The sequence below is a fragment of the Mastomys coucha genome, unplaced genomic scaffold (assembly GCF_008632895.1).
Source record: "Mastomys coucha isolate ucsf_1 unplaced genomic scaffold, UCSF_Mcou_1 pScaffold22, whole genome shotgun sequence".
NCBI lineage: Eukaryota > Metazoa > Chordata > Mammalia > Rodentia > Muridae > Mastomys > Mastomys coucha.
In genome coordinates, this window is record NW_022196905.1 from 89,250,163 (window position 1) to 89,258,844 (window position 8,682).

General features: G+C 41.5%; 1 protein-coding gene and 1 long non-coding RNA gene across 2 annotated transcripts in view; one reads left to right on the forward strand and one right to left on the reverse strand.

The window, feature by feature from the left end:
- The window catches only part of LOC116104765, a 7,037-nt gene extending 3,460 nt beyond the window's left edge, over positions 1-3,577 (reverse strand). Inside the window, exon 1 of the long non-coding RNA XR_004123958.1 lies at positions 3,332-3,577. This is a non-coding gene — a long non-coding RNA (uncharacterized LOC116104765). The remainder of the gene's footprint in view (positions 1-3,331) is intronic.
- The window catches only part of Bmp2k (BMP2 inducible kinase), a 103,855-nt gene that overhangs the window by 23,099 nt on the left and 72,074 nt on the right, over positions 1-8,682 (forward strand). The window lies entirely within an intron of this gene.

The following is an 8,682-nucleotide window of genomic DNA, read 5'->3' on the forward strand; positions in this document are numbered from 1 at the left end:
GGACAGCAGGTGAGCAGGGCTGTGGGGTGAAGGGTGGACAGCAGGTGAGCAGGGCTGTGAGGTGGAGGATGGACTGCAGGTGAGCAGGAGGGTGAAGAAGGAGCTCAAACATGTGCAGAAAACAGCACTTGCACATACGAACATGAAAAATAGAACCACTTTTTTACCTCAGAAGACAAACATCTGCTGAGGATAGAAGACTGACCATGTGCCCTCCACATCACTGCTCCCAGAGAATGCTTTCTGTTTCACCAGCCCTGTGCACTGGAAATCACTGCTTTTGACCTGGGTGCAGGTTATCTTTGTTTCTCAGACTCCTAGACTACCTACACTGCTAGAACACTATTTCAGATGAAAACATCCGCATTAACTAGTCATAAACATGTACATAGTAAATGCTTGTAATGTGCCAAGCCATGATACAGCAGGTGGAACAAAGTTAGCCACAAGCAGTTCATTGAATTACTCATGAGTTTTAAATGCTGCACAGTGATTGAAACAAGACAAGTAAACTGAATACTTCCCAGAAGACAACAGTAAGGCCTCAGAAGGGCAAAGAACTAAAGCAGGCTTGATGGTCCCTGGAAAACTGTTTTGGAGAGTCTGTCACAGAGACGTAAAACATTAAATCTACGTGCTGGAAAAGTAGGAGGGAGTTGAGAAGAGATGGGAAGACAGGGAGAAAAGTCTCAGGTAGAACAAAGTAAGTCATGTGAAGTCCCTGACATGGGAGGGGGTGTGCAGTGGAGGGGGGGCGTGGGGGCGGGAAGAGGTTAGAGCAGAGGAAGAGCCAGATACTGCAGTCTCCTTCTGTCTCGGAGAAGGTAGAATCCTTTCCCACTTCTTTCTGACTTCAGTGAAATGGGAGCCACAGGAGGGTTGTGAACACAGAGGGGACACGTTGGACCCAGATCTTAATATGGGCCAATGTGTGGAAAATCAAATAAACATAAATATCAGAAGCAGGAAATCCACATGGAGGGAGATTCTGATGTCATTTTGATCAAAGTGACAGTGGTTTTGATTAGGCCAGTGAGGATTTTGGGAAATGGACTCATGCTATATTCTGAGGGTGGAGCATAAAAGCCTAAGAGATGAAAATCATACAAAGAATGCCCCAACTGTGGAGGATCACAACCGTGGAAGTGAAAGGACACAACCGTCAGAGCTGGACAGGTGCTTCAGTTTTGAGAGCAGTGAATGAGTCAGTTGGATGAGGAAGTCAGTTGTTGAGAGCACAAGAGTGTATCCCTTGTGTATTTTATGACTTCTCTTTTAAGATTTTTACGCATTTATTTATAGTACTGGGGATTGAGCCTAGGGCCTTAACCTATTCTACTATTGATCTACATCTCTACAGTTCCTTGTATTTTGAGACAACATCTTATGTAGTCCAGGCTGGCTGCCTCCTCTTTTATTGCTGGAATTACTGATGTATGTTAATACTTCTGGCTTTTTAAATTTTTGTGATATATCTATTTGGTACAGTGTGATATTTTGATACATGTGTATAGTGTGAAGTTATTAAATCCATCAACTTATTTGCCATTTCTTTGTGTTGAGAATATTCTAAATTCTCTATTTTAACACATTTTGAAATTTATCAGAAACATTGCTGTCTGCAGCCACCTGCCGTTCTGTAGACTGAGATTATTCTTACTATCTAATTTTGTAGAGATTGGAATAAGATTGCTTCTAATTTTTATTGTAAAAAAGCAGAGCAATGGAGTTAATACGGAAAACAGAGTTTAAGAATTAATTACATGGAAGATATAAAGTGGCCTCGTACTGAAAAATTCCCACAAAGTATGCTGACTTACTTCATTTTGATCATTGAGGGCATTTTTGCTTCCAGGATGAAAAGAAACACTTTTTGTATTTGAAATAATATTGACAATTGATTGTTAAACTGAAAGTGCTTTTTCTAGGAAGGAACCAAAAGGAACCAGGAAGCTGTTAAACAGCTTGTTGTATAAATGTTAAACATGGTCTATGATAATGAACTTGTGTTCAGTTTTTAGAATTTGTATTCTCCATTAGAATATAGTTGACATCAAGGAATGAGGACTCAGAGATTAACTAGAAGTATTTCCCAGCTAAATTGATTGATCAATATTAGTTATTCAGTCTACAGATAATTTGGGTGTCAGTCAAGATGTTGGTGTTGCTAATATTACAGTAATTGAGCTGTACACAGTCCTTGTTTTTATAGTGAAATCTGTTAGATAAGAGAGATCTCGAATTTACCCAAGTAACTACTGTGCTTGATAAATTTGTATTAGTACATTTGTGAAGGTCCAGACTCAGATGCCTGTAGCACACACAGCTTCGGTGTAAATGGACAGCACACTGAGCTTGTAGGGATGAACTGATGGTGTGTGCCCTGGGGAGAGGGTCTACCTGCAGGCTGATAGCAACAATGGTCTCTAGTTAGTTATAAAATTTCAGAGAGATTGAACAGTCTGATGGCTGGCTGAAGTATTACGGCTTAAAAACCTGATCATAGTCTCAAGTATTACAGCTTAAGAAACTTTTTAATTTGAAGTGGTTCATTGTGTATCCTTATTGTTCATAGTTCCTTGTTCCATAGGAATATTTTTGTGTGTGTTTTGAGATAGGATTTTTTGTGGTCTTGAACTAATTTTGTAGCTGAGGATGACCAAGTGCCTGGTCCACCTGTGTTTACCTCTCAAGTTGTTGGGGTTATAGGCACACCTGGGTACCATTGCTTTTTTTCTTTTTTAAAGGCTTTAAAATGTCCAGTTTAAACATGGTTAATCTTGGTTCATCTTTCATACATAAGATATCGTGCTTATTAAGTCAAATTTTCTTAAGAAAAAATTGAGGAGGGCATTGTTCTTTTTTGACTTCTTCATTTGTCTTGTTCTTCAGTTCTGTTATTTCTAGATTCTTTTGTTTGTAATTATACATTTTGTTTGGCAAATACCTGCATGGGTAGGTGTGGGATGTAAAAATCATTAGAACCAGAGATTTATAGGGGAATAAAAGACATGGCTCTCTGTTGTTAGACTAGCTGTCTGCCTCCTTTGGTCTCTTTCTTATCTGTAAAGTGGAAATATATTAAATGCTGTGTGATGTTACTGGAATGAAATAAAATATGAACGTCAATTCTGATTCATTCTCCTTACTGATAACAATAGCTTTGGCAAGAATGTAAGTTGGTAATCATTCCTAGTTAGAAAGAGTTGCACTTTTACGAGAAAGCCTTGGATTTGCTGACTTAACCTAGGGCTCTGTTGTACCAGAGATAAGCAGTCAATGGGAGGAAGGACTTTCTTATGCCTCAGATCACACAGACACACGTAAGTACCTTTCCTACTTATCTTGAACACGGCTTCAGAGTCACATAAGTTTTCTATGGCGATGGTTGGAGCTAGGAGTTACTGCTAGTTGAATCCTTCCTCTACTTTGCTGATAAAATATACAGGAAAGAAAAAGATGACATGGGAGGTTATCCTCCCTTCCCCCTTTTTTCCTCTTCCAGATACATTTCATAATAGGAATCATCACCCATGGCCAAGTGTATGATAAACATGCCGTGTTTCATGTGTTGGGATGTTGGAGCTGAAGGTTGCTAGGCTACCATAAACATTCTCTGTCACAAGAGACTTACAGTCCTTTTGGGCAAGTCTCTAGTGTATAGTCAACAGTAGTGACTGTCTTAGGAAAACTGCTTCTCAGTGGTGGTGGTGAGATTGGGTGGCAAGAGGGGAAACACTCTGAGAGGAGTAGACCAGGTACAGATCCCCAGCTTACGTAGGGAGGTGGGACTCAGCACAGAACCTCAGAGCTCTTAGAATTGTGTGGAAGGTTTGTACCAGTGATCCCAGCACTTGGGAGATGGTGACCAGCTTGGACTACGCAGAAGTGCTCTCTCAGTACAAGGGCTATGGATGCAGTTCAATAGTAGAAACTTCAAAGCACATAGAAAGGTGAAAAGTGCTACAGGGAATACCTCATGCTCACCATCTACATGTAACTAACCGCAGAGCATTCACCATCTTTCCTTTACAACATGTGGGTAACTTTAAATGAGGACTTCTTCAGAACATTCTTATGTATAGGTAGAAGAATGCCAAAGAAATTAGCACATGTTAGTTTTAACAAGGGATTTGAGAAATTATCCCCTTCCCTTTATGGGAAGACAGCAGTTTTAGTAATTCAAAGGTTTTTCATTTTAGTTACATCTTGCTTCATGTTAAATACCCAATGAAATGCTGTATTAATAAATAGTACCAACTACACTGTGTGGTAAAAACAGCGAGTGATGAGAACTAAAATTCATGCAATAAGTAAGGGAATTGTATGAACATGGCAGTATTTATGCAGTATGACTATATTGCATGTTTTTGATATCTTATACTGACTTCCCAATTTTTGGCTTTTCCATGATTCCTTTTTGGTTTAGTAATTTGTAATCAAGCCAGTAGTCATGGGAACATGATCTTCTGTTTGATACAAGGGTAATACAGTGGGGCTTATCTCAACTGTGGGTAGATCATGTTAGAATTGAAAGGAATTGCTTAGACCAAATACTGCTGAAACATATCTTTCTTGTCCAGAAATGATATTTTTAAAGATGTTTGTGGTCAACCAGTAATTGAACAAGTTTAAGTCTACATAATGTTTAAACGTGACATGCAGGCATCTTTAAGGTGCCAAAGTCAGTGCAGCTCTCCCACCGTACCCCAGCTTAAGGTTATTCTGCTCAGCAAACAGCACAACTCCTAATATGTAACATCACAGTGCCTCTGACGGCAATGTGATGGTCTTCCTTCTTCAGTTACATGATGCAGGCAAACACCAGTGTCTTCTCTCTTACTGTTCCTTTATGTTCGTAGACATATAGTACATAGCCTTTTCATTTGCAAACACAGTTTGTGGACCAAGTGAAACAAACAATCAGGAGTTTTTTGTTTTTTTTTTTTGTTTTTTTGTTTTTTTGTTTTTTTGTTTTTTTTTACATTGAGGAGAAATTCTACTGATTGAAAGGAAAGGGAAAGTCTTAGGAAGAGATACCAAAGACAAGCACCTGAGCCATGAAGAGGCCAACACACTGAGGTAAAGATGGTTCCTGTCAGGGCTGGTGGCTTTCAGAGAGAAATAGGAAATTGAGAGGCATTTCCTGTCAAATTGACAACACTTTCAGTGCTGTGGAGGTCTCATGAGGGTAAAAGAAAACTGGCTCAGTTGCTTGCAGCTAGAAGTTTCTGAGACCTTTTAGCATGCTGTTGAAAGCATTGAATTTGAAGTGTGTTTTCCTTTTACTGACTTAGCTTGGGAAGCTTTTCTGTAGAACCAAAAGCTCTAGCCCTTAAGAATGTTGTATTTCCCTTCCCAGTACCAAGGAACAAACAAACCAAAACCCGTCAGAACTGAGCTATCCCAGAAAGCAGGACAGCATTACTGCAGGGGGCATTTAATGCAACATCACCAGAAATAACAACAAGCAACCACATAGGCCACCTGAATCACTTTTGTTATGTGGTGGACTAAACCATTAAAAGTGCATGGTATGGTATACAGAATAACTACTTGTTAGGTCCTGCGGGGTGGCCGGATAGGTGTCGGCTTGTTGTTGCGCCTAGTATAATATTGTTCTGTTAATGGAGGTTGTAGAAGACTGATCCTACATAAATATGGTTCAGGGCTTTTTATGACGGGACCCTTTGCCCAGTTCTGCTTGAACCATGGTCTTATGGTGCTGGATACTCAATGGTCACCAAAGGTCATCCTGAGATAGTGGCTCCATGTTGTATTATGCCAGCGAAAATTAAAAATGCCAACTCTGTGAGAGTATGCAAAGTGGAAGCAAGCTTAGCTTATAGAACACAAGAGAAATTGAAACTAAAGAAAAGAGACTCCTGAGAGATTGAGGAGTTTCCAAGAGAGGAAAAGGCCACTGGAGACTGCTCTGTTTAAAGGGTTTTTGTTGTTGTTTGTTTTTTGTTTTTTGTTTTATTGTGAGACAACTGGACAAAAGTGGAGACAAACTCTGTTGGGATTAGTTAATTCTCTGGGCTAACAGAAACTGAAGCAAGGGAAGGCCGTATGCTCAGTGCTCAGTGCTCAGTGCTCAGTGCTCGTCTTTACCTAGCCCAGTCAGGGAGATGACTGCGCACATGCGTTGCTTCTGTTTTCTCTGCCCACTTAGGGGTGGCTGAAGCTGCCTCTGGCCTGCTCTGACTCTGGCTTCCTTGCTCCTCACCTTGACTTTCTGCTGTTAGTCACTTGGGCAGCATTTGGACTTCCAGCCTTGTATCTCACGGTTGTGAGTTAGACTGTTTCTTTGCTCTCAGGCTCGTGTGATGAGGCGTGCCGCTCCTTCCTGGTGCAGTGTTGCCTCTCTTCCAGTCACCAGCGTGTAGTCCTCTTGGTTACCCCATATTTAGCTCCTTGTCTAGAGGTGGTCTAACGTGGTCTCTTAGGTGGAAGCTTCTTGTTAGAAGTGGTCTTTACCTAGAATTTTGTCTGTTATGTGTGGGGTGGCTGCCTTAAAACTTAGAAGAGAAGGATACTGCCTTAGCTAGGGTTACTAAGGTGATGAAACACCATGATCAAAAGCAACTTGGGGAGGAAAGTACTAAAGTTAGTTTTTCACAACATAGTCCATCATTGAAGGAAGTCAGGATAGGAACTCAAACAGAGCAGGAACCTTGTAGGCAGGAGCTGATGCAGAGGCCATGGAGGGTGCTGCTTACTGGCTCGTTCCTCATGATTTGTACAGCTTAGTCTCTTATAGAACCCAGGACCACCAGCCCACAACTGGGATGGGCCCTCCCCATCAATCACTAGTTAAGAAAATGCCTACAGGCTTACCCTCAGCCTGATCTTATGGAGACAGTTTCTCAATTGAGGCGTCCTCTTCTCTGATGACTGTAGCTTGTGTCAACTTAACATAAAGCTAGCCAGCACAGATACTTGCACCTTATGTTCCTCAAGGGTGTGGTGGCCATCTGTCCAGCTGTCAGTGGCCCAGAGCCCTGGCCACTCACCTGCCTAACTTGATTACGTCATAATTCCGAGCCTCTGATGCATCTGTGTCAGACGCTGCAATTTCAACTCTGTCTTCTTTTTAACCAGCCTCTGTTCTCACTGCAGCATATGTGAGCAACTTACAGTGTTCACCATGGTCATTTCTACTACCAGTGCAGAACTAGCTCATAGATGCATGGGAATACTCATTAGAACATGCAAACACACAAAAATCACATGTATTTGTATAATAGCTTGTAAAACATAGGTAGAATTATCTACCAAAGCTTATCATCATTTAATTGTATGGTCGTGAGTGTGTGTGTGTGTATGTGCGTGCGCGAGCTCACAAGTGCGTGTGTGTGTGTGTGTGTGTGTGTGTGTGTGTATATAGTGGAGAGGGGCAGGGAAGACCTCAGTTCAATGTCACATGCAGTTTCACACAAGACCCCTGAGAGAAAGAGGGGAAGGAACTGTGGGTTATAAAGAGAGCAGTCACTTTCACTGTCACACATACTTCCACCAGTGTATACTTATTCTCTTGTCAGGTCTGTATGTCTTGTGGATTCTTTTCTTGCGCATTTTGAAAGTATCTAGAGTGTCTCATATTTTCCAACAATAGCACAAGTTTAACAATCATGCCTTTATCATTTTAACAAAATTGACATGCCTATAAGAAAAACATGTTACAGAATGTTGAATACCAGAAGCAAGTCTTTTTTTTTTTTTTTGGTTTTTCGAGACAGGGTTTCTCTGTGTAGCTCTGGCTGTCCTGGAACTCACTCTGTAGACCAGGCTGGCCTCGAACTCAGGAATCCGCCTATCTCTGCCTCCCAAGTGCTGGGATTAAAGGTGTGCCCCACCACCACCTAGCCCAGAAACAAGTCTTAAAAAGTTAATGTGAAACTCTTATTTTAGACTTGAGAGAAATAACTGGTTTTTAGTAGCACTATGTATGTACTTCAAGTGAAGAACAGGCGCAGTAAAGAGAGTGTCTCAGTGACTGGTGCAGGTAAGGAAGGCATTTACCGTCTCACTTGAGTTCAGGAGGGCGGTTGGCTAATTCAGTGGCCACCAGTCCTGATCACCATGGTCAGAGATTAGCTACCTCATGTGTAAGCATCATCTTACAGAGAGGCAGGAAAGAGGAGTGGGGCCTTCTCCACCACACACTGTCGTTCGGGCAGGAAATTATTCCCTGCCATTCCAATAGACTCTACCTTGTACCATGAGTTAGAGCTGGTGAGTACCCAGCCTTAAAGTTGGTTGCTGATAAGCAAATTAGATCCCATATTGGCATAGGATACAGTAAGCTCATCCCTGCAATTGGAGGAGAGGCCAACTGTCTCATCTTAGGTATTTGAGTGTTAAATAGTAGCCATACCTTGTCATCAAGATGGGTGGGTGATAATTAGTATTGCAACAAGTTATGTGAGGACATTTGTGTGTCCTGAGTCACAGGTGTCTGTGGAAAAGTAAGTTTTAGTATATTGCCCTTTGCAAGAGAAGCAGATCCACTTGAGAAGCATGTGGCTCTGTAAATCCTGTCCTCATTGATGCAGGAGGCCAGCGGCTGGCTCTCACTCAGTGACCTGCTTACTGTACTTGTTTTGTCCTGAATATAGTCTTTGATTATTTTCCTCTGTTATTTAGCTCCAAAATGAGACAAACAGACAGAGACACGGG